Genomic DNA, 8,950 nt, shown 5'->3' on the forward strand with positions numbered 1-8,950 from the left:
CGATCATAGCCATGGCGAGTATGTTGTTTCGCCTTCCTGTTTTACTTTTCTTCTCTTTGTTGACTTTACTGGCAGTGTCTCTGTCTCACTGTCTCTTTGTTGTCTCACTAGTTTTTATTGAGTGGTACACAAAGAGCATAGGACTGTAAGTATACCCTCTCTACACATTACCATCTGGCCTGCTCCATAAACAGAATGGGACAGAAACAGAGAGAAGGAGAACATGGAGTCTGCTAGTAATAACTTTTATTGGTTTGAAATGTGAAACATTTTGGCGAGTCATATTCCACCTAATTGCTTGATTTCAATCATATTGAAAATTTGTAGTTTGAAAGCTACTCAGCAGATAAATAAATAAATAAATAAATAAATAGCAATAACTGTGCCAGGGCTGTAAAAACGCATTTATGGCCTCTGGCTTGCTCATTAGGGATAAATGCATACATTTAAAAGTTATATCCTGAATGTATTTATTTCTGCAAAACTGGTTGTGACCATGTCCACTGTTAAAAGCGCTATACAATTAAAATTTTATTGAAAATATTTTAATATATGTAAATATTATTGAGACTATATATTGTCTCAGACAGGGCAAACATTAGCAGCAGCACTACACTATGCATTCACACAACATAAGCCATGAAAGCAAATACAATCATTTTATGATGCTTTAACCTTTTCAGATTCATTCATTCATTCGTACATGTTTAATAAGCACTTTATCATTGTCAGGGTTGTGGGCACTGGTCACAAGGTGAGAACACACCCTGGATAGGTCACCAATCCATCACAAGGCACTCTGGACACACACATTCACATATTTCTTTACACCTAGGGCAATTTATTGTAGCCAGTCTGCCTAACAGCATGTTCTACGAGGTGGACAGAAACTGGAGAACCTGAGAAAATCCATCCAGATACCTGGAGAACATGACAGTGTTCCACACAATAACATGAGTTTATGATCAAAGTGCGGGGCTCTGGAGCTGTGGTATGGCAATGCTAGCTGTTTCAGATGATTTTTTATTTACTTCAACACACATTGATGTTTTTTTTTCTCACTGATATTTGGGTAGATTTTATATTTCCTATGCTACCTACAGAATTGATGTAAAAATATGCCATTTTCAAATGATTTTAATGATTAGTGCACTCTCAGACTGCAACAGGATCAGGTAGATTACCAACAACCCCAGGCAAAAATTATGGAATCACCACACGTAGAGGATGTTCACCCGTTTTTTTTCTTCGTAGCAAATAAACAAACTGGCTTCTGGCTTCATGAAACATACCTCGAACAAATTAAATTAAATTATTTTAATTAATGGCATATTTTTTCCAAATCAAGTAGAGGAAAACATTATGAAATCACTCAATCTGAGGGAAAAAAATATGGACTCACCTTGTAATTTGCATTTCTAAAACAAATATCAGCACAAATCTAAAAATGCAAATTAGTCTGTAGTTAAAAGAGAGTGCTTACAGAACTTAACGAGCTGTTGGACTTGGCTAATTGAAAGGAAACATGGCACCAACAAGAGAGTTGCCAACTGAAACCATGGAAATGATTATAAAACTCCCTCAAGAAGGAAATCTGACATGGAGTATGGCAAAAGATGGTGGTTGTTCTGTCAGCTGTGTCTAAAATTTGGTGCAAGTATAAATAAAATGGGAAGGTTCTAATAGGGAAACATATGGGTAGACCAAGGAAGACAAGGTTACAGTGGGCTAAAGAGAAGCAATCATGGAGTGTGGATGAAAGTGATATACAGTGATGAATCATGAATCTGCATTGGCCAAGGAGATGCTGGAACTTTTGTCTGGTGCTGTTCTAATGAAACACATGAAGATGACTGCCTGAAGAAAACAATAAAATTTCCCCACTCAGTTATGATATGGGGTTGCATGTCAGGTAAAGGACCACGGTAGACTTTAACAGTCAACACAGGTGTACACTGAAATTTTGGACACTTTTCTCATTCCATTTTTCAGGATGATAATACATCTTGCCACAGAGCAGCGTGTTATAGCTTTTCATCAGGAAAGGCATATCAACTCAATAACATGGCCAGCAAACAGTCCGGATCTCAATCCCATTGAAAATTTATGGTGGGAATTAAAAAAAATTGGTCCATGACCATTGCTCGAGAAAGTTGAAACCAGCTTGATGGAGAATATTGTTTTCATTAGTGAATCCATGACTCAAAGAAAAAAAAGACAGAGGAGCAACAAAGTACTAATTGTGATTTTTTTTTGTTGATTCCATAATTTTTGAATAAAACATTTTATTATAATACAATAAAACAATTATTTGACAGAATATTTGTAGAGTTTGGATGGGCCAAAGAGAATGAATTTTAATTTGTTCTCATTTAGCTGAAGAAAATGATTAGCTTTCCAAATCTAATAACTTGAATGAATGTGTTGAGATGTTGTAGTGACCTGAGATCATTGGGTTTTAAAGGGAGATAGAGCTGTGTGTCATGGACATAACAGTGAAAAGAAATTTCTGAATAATGTTTCCCCAATGGGAGCATTTACAAATGAAAAAAAGACAGAACCCAATATAGATCCTTGGGGGCAGTACAGTCAGTCGTAGCAATAGATGAAAAGAGGCTACTGACATTAGCTGAGAACATCCTATGGCTGAGGCCAACCATACGCTCAAGGCAATCAAAGAGGATATCTTAATGTACCGTGTCAAATGCAACACTAAGGTCTAACAAAGTAGGAGAGCACAGTTACCTGAATTGACAGCAAGTAGTAATTCAAGACTCTGTGCTTTAGAAGGGTTTAAACCAGACCAGAAAGTTTCATGAATATCATGTCAAATAGCAAATGATTTTGGGTTTCTTCCAGGTATGCCACTTTTCTCTCACCTCCCTAAGACATGCTATTAGGTGGATTGGCTATGCTGGTGAGTGTGAATATGTAGCGTTCCATACTCTAAGCAAGTACTTTAGGATTTGAAATGGGTGTCTGACTCATGGATCTCATAACATGAAGAACCTCCAGTGAATTGGAGCACTGAGAAATGTGCTGACTTAATGAACAGTTCAGGCACTGTGCAGAGACATGCTGAACACCAGGTAAATTTGGAAAGCCCAAACAGGTTTTCTTGAATTTTTTTTTTTTTGAAGGTTGAGCGAAACCTCTGGCATGAAATAATTCAGAATGGCAGTGTGTGGACAGAATAGTGTTAGTAACAATTTTTAAAAAAAGGTGTTGAGATGAAAATTGAACCTAGAAAATATTTTGTGGGGAAAAAAATTATTTAAAGTGTGTGTTTGGCCAATGAGAGGCAATCAGTAGGATTCCCAATAGTTATGACATATTTATTCACGTCTGCCCTCAGTTTGTCTGCCTGTTGCAGTGATTGATAGCCACATTTACCATTTAGCAGATGGGATACTTCACAGCTCCTTATCTGAGACATATCATCATCTGGTGAATCGGCTCATTTCACACATTGCCACAATGCACCAATTACAACTTTATAAAGATTCATTGCAGATCATAGTCAAGAAAAAAAACAGCACAGCACTGTGAGCCTGATATGCTGCTTGATGTGATATGATTACATTTGGTCATTTGGCAGATGAGCATACCCAGAGCAGAGATGAGCAAACAGTTGAAGGCATAGTAATATAAAGCACATATAGAATCGGCAGCTATGCATACTATGCACTATGCAACTATGCAGTATGCACCTGAAAAATTTGTGACTAATGCTGGTTTGTACAAGTGATGGTATGGGTAGTAACAAGGTAGAAACAATAATACAAATATGTCCAGAAAAACTTACAATGACAATTTTAACAAAAGTGCACAAATGTCTGGGTTGTAACCCTGTTCGCTGAGAAGGGTGCAAGACATTGTGTGAGCTCCACGCTTTGGGAAGAGCCTTCGCGTGTGACCGGCATCTGAAGCTTGTGTAACATCACGCCTATTTATAGGCGTGCCGTGATCAGGTGATGATTAAACGCAACTAAGCAAGTCGCATGATATATAAACGGCACCTGTGATCTGCGCCGTCAGCCTTATTATCTGAAGTGAAGATGCAATTCACAGGCATGCCCCAGTATGACAAAGCTACGCAAAGTCTCATTCCCTTCTCAGCGTTCCCTTTCAAAGAGAACTCAACATTGCGTGAGGTCCATGCTGTGGGAACGAGAATACCCACTCCGTCATACTGAGGATATGGCCTGTTCAAAAAATCCAAGCCCGAGGCAGTAGATGTCGGCACTTTAGCAATATAATCCAGCCTAGGATACAGGAAGGCCTTGACTAATCCAGGGGTAAAGTCAAGGAAGGAAGGGGCAACAGAGAGAGCTTGTAGATCTCCTACTCTCTTGAGACATGTCAGGGCCAGCAGAACAGCTACCTTTAGAGTCAGAAGTTTCTCAGAGGCTGACTCTTAGGGCTCAAGTGGGGCACCTGACAGACCTTCCAGGACCACAGAAAGGTCTCAGGACTGTATGCGTGGTCTGCAGATGGGCCTCAGCCACCTGACACCACGCATAAACCTCGAAGTTAGAGGATGTTGCCCCACAAATGCTCCATCAATAGGAGCATGGCTGGCCAAAATGGCGGCCACATAGACCTTGATTGTAGAAGGAGCCAACCCTGCTGAGGAACGTCCGTGTAAGAACTCCAGGACTGTAGCTATTGTGCAGTTCGCTGGGTCTAGCTGACATTCCTGACACCATAAGACAAAAAGTTGCCACTTGATCGCATACAATTTTCCTCATGGATGGTGCTCTAGCATGCAACATGGTCTCTACAACCTCAGTTGCAAGACCAGAATCTATGCCCCTCAGGTGCCCCTCAGGGGCGAGAACCACAGTTTCCATAATTCCGGCCGAGGGTGATAAATCAGCCCTCTGGCTTGAGACAGTAGATCACTGTGGAATGAAATCTCCCAAGGAGTGCCGTCTAGCAGGGATATTATCTCTGAGAACCATATTCAAGCTGGCCAATAAGGTGCTACTAGCAGCAAACGTAAACAGTCTTGGCGTACTCTCGCTAGAACTTGTCAAAGCAGAGCGATCGGGGGAAAAGCATACAGATGTGACCTCGGCCACATGTGCACCATGGTGTCCAGCCCTAATGGTGTGGGAGGAGTGAGGGCGAACCACAGCGGGCATGTTGCCTCCACTTCCACTTGGCCGAACCTCCGCCATATGGACTGCACCACTTGAGGATGGAGCCTCCAACCTGTGGGCCTCAGCCACTGCCTCGACAGGATGTCTGCCACCACACTCCGGCTGCCCAGAATGTACATTGCACCTACTGACAAGAACTTTCTCCCTGCCCAGAGAAGACTTAGTTGAGTCTGCCTGAACTGGGGGCATGAACGTAACCCTCCCTGGTGCTTGATATATGAGACCACCGGTGTGTTGGCTGTCACAACTAACACATGCTGACCTCTCAATTGAGGAAGAAAGAACTTCAGTGCTAGAAATACGGCCCGCAACACTAGGGGATTTATATGCCAATCCAGATGAGGGCCGCTCCAAAGACCCAGAGCTGGACAGCCATTTAACACTGCAACCCAGCCCGTGAGGGAGGCATCTGTCATTACCGCCTTGCGATAAGGAGATGCACCTAGAGTGTGACCCGAGGCTAAAAACCGGAGAGACCTCCACGTTCTCAGTGCATGTAGGCATCGGGGTGTGACATACTCTCAGTGGTTTTGTCCTCGGATGAAATCCCCGACTTTCTGCCACCACTTAACAATCTCATGTGCAATATGCCCAACAGTATGACATTGGCTGCTGCTGCCATAAGGCCAAACAGTCTCTTGTAGAGACTGGAGGGGATGCCCAGAGCCAGCTTTATCTTGCTCAATGTGGATAGGATTGCGTGTTGGGGATAGAAACACCCTCATCGTAGTAGAATCCCATATAACTCCTAGAAAAGTCGTACTCTGCACTGGAGAAAGCATATTTTTATTGAGGTTTAACTTGAGTTCCTTATGTGAGCAAGAACAGCATCTCAATGTTGAAGTGCCAGTTCCCAGGATCGTGCTAGAATTAACCAGTCATCCATGTTGTGTAGTACACAGATGCCCTGGAGTCGCAAGGGAGCCAGAGCAGCATCCATGCATCTTTTAGATCTATCGTCACAAACCAGTCCTCGAACTGAATCTGTGTAACGATAAGTTTGAGTGTCAACATCTTGAACCTGTATATCCAAGGAGTACAGTTCAGATGAAGCAGATCTTAAATTGGCCACATACTCCCATCTTTTTTGTGGACCAGAAAATAATGGCTGTAAAAACCTCCCTCCCTCAAGGAATGGGGGTACATGTTTTATGGCCCCTTTGTCCAAGAGGGATCTTAATTCCTGTGCTAACGTCGGGCTCTGATCTGTGCTGACTATTGCGGTGAGCACACATCTGAACCGGGGGGGGGGGGGGTCAAGCTCTGAACTGGGCCTCCACTGAACTCTTTTCTATGGTAGACAGAACCAATGGAGACACATTTGGCAGTTGTTTCCATGCTGCCAGATGGTCTTTTATTGATGTTAACTGTTCCACATTCTGTTGGAGGGAACACATCAGATTTTCGTGGCCCTGTGACAGTTCACTGACCAGAGAATACTGAAAACTTAGGACGGCCTTGGCTAGGGGAGGCCCTACAGCAGTACTAGGGGCTAATTGATCTAACAACCTCACTTCCCATGATATGTCCCTCTGTGGCATCAGAACTGCTCCTTCTTTGTCTGCTTGGCTTTTATGATCATTCTCAGATTAGGCCTATTAGCAGGCTGCGACTGTGGCTGCCTGACCCTCCTGGCTCTCCGCATGAGGAGGCGGGCTGCCACACATGCCTTCTGTGCCTCCCTCACACTAGCACTGGTCCGGGCATCCATGAGTACTTGACATGATGGGGAAGGAACTGGCTCAATGCTGCCGTTTGCTGTTTTGCTTCACGAAACCTGTCAGCGATGGCATTAACCGTGCCCCTGAACTGGCTGGAAAGTTCAACAGGGGCATTCGGCAAGGAGACCTTATTTTTGTCTTATGCCTGAGAGGTTGAGTCATAGGTGCCTCTCCACCGCAACCAAGCTACCCATTGAACGGCCAATATGACGGACCATTTGCTTGGTCACTCAGAGAGACGGAACAGCTCCGCCACTGCCTAGGTCCCAATTCCCTCCCCAGTGTTGAGCTCACTGAGCAGGTCTGCTTGGTAGGCCTGCAACACTGCCATTGTATGCAGTGACCCACAAGCAAGACCCGCTGCCGCATAGGCTTTGCCCACCAACGCCAAAGCCGGCCCCCTAAATTCTCTCTCTCTCATTATTTTTTTCCCTCTTTTTTTTTTAAAAGGAACAGAAAAGTAAGAGATTTTTCTTTCTTTTTTTTTGAAAAGATAGAGAGAAAATGAAGCGTTTTTTTGCAAGCGTCACACAAGTGACCGACATGCAGTCTTGCTGAAGATAATATGGCTGATAGAGCGGTTTACAAGTGCCATTTATATATCACGCGACGTGCTTAATTGCCACATCACATGATCATGGCAGGCCTATAAATAGGCATGATGTTACACAAGCTTCAGGTGCCAGTCACGCACGAGGGTGCTTCCCATAGCATGAAGCTCATGCAATGTGGAGTTCCCTTTGAAAGGGAATCCAAAATACACTATATGTCCAAAAGATTGTACACACCTGATCATCATACCCAATCTGTCCTTGAACATCCCTTTCCACTAGATTGCTCATACAGCCACAAGCCCATTAGTGAGGTCAGGCACTGATATTGGGTGAGAAGACTTGGTGCCGGACACTCGAGTTTTTCTACTCCAGTCATGGCAAACAATGTATCATGGAGTTCGCCTTGTGCACATGATCATTGTCATGCTGGAATAGGTTTGAGCCCTTTAGTTCCACTGAAGGGAAACTGTAATGCTACAGCATATAAAGACATCATATTCAACTGTGTGCTTCTAACTTTGTGGCAGCAGTTTGGAGAAGAAGCACATAAAGGCGTGATGGTCATGTGTCCACATACTTTTGGCCATATAGTGTAGCAGTGATATTGGAAAAGCCATGGTATCTCATTGAACAAAATGGACCGAGAACTGAGCCCGGGCGAAACTCCAGTATTAAGGCTGTCAGGTGATGGAACAGGACATCTTGTAACTACGTGGAAGCCAGATCAGGGCTGCCAAAGTCTGCAAAAGAAGAGAATCTGGTGATTCATTATATTAAAAGCTGCTGACAAATTGAGAAGGATGAATGCAGAGGGCATGGAGTTTTCTCTGGCATTCTGTAGAGCCTTACTAACTGCAAGGAGGGCAGTTTCAGCAGAATGCATGGCCTTGTATTTATGCTGGCTGGCAGCCATAATGTCATTTAGTTTGAGATATGAAGAAAACTTTGAGAACAACACATTTTGGATAGGAATGGAAAGAAGGAAACAGATCTGTAGTTGGTGATATTTACATATGGAGCATTAATTATATGCCATTATTCCACAACGTTGTTGACTTCTCAAATCTGATTGGGCAGAAGGTGTTGAGTATGGCCTGGAAAGAGTATGGCCTGGCTGCAAGGCAAGCTGCATGTTTAGTTAATGCACTTTTACTAATACGTTCTATTGTAACAACATATACAGGGACTTGTTTGGCAGAAGAGCAACAGAAACTGATTTTTAAAGTGTGTGTAGTTATTTATATGGTGATACTTTCAGTGCTTTCTCAGTAACATAAACATAGGCTTTTGTCCATCCATCCATTTTCTGTACTGCTTATCCTACACAGGGAGTATGGAGCCTACATTTTTTGTCTTGTTATCTAAATTATATGTTTTGATAAACTACACATACTGCCTTTAAAACAGGCATCATTGCTCCAAAATCATCAGTTCTTTTGATTTTGTTAAAAGTGAAGTGGTATTTTAGCACCATATTATTTATGTGTATCATAATTATACTTTATTGAAA

This window comes from Ictalurus furcatus, chromosome 19 (genome assembly GCF_023375685.1).
Source record: "Ictalurus furcatus strain D&B chromosome 19, Billie_1.0, whole genome shotgun sequence".
In the NCBI taxonomy this organism is placed as follows: Eukaryota; Metazoa; Chordata; class Actinopteri; order Siluriformes; family Ictaluridae; genus Ictalurus; species Ictalurus furcatus.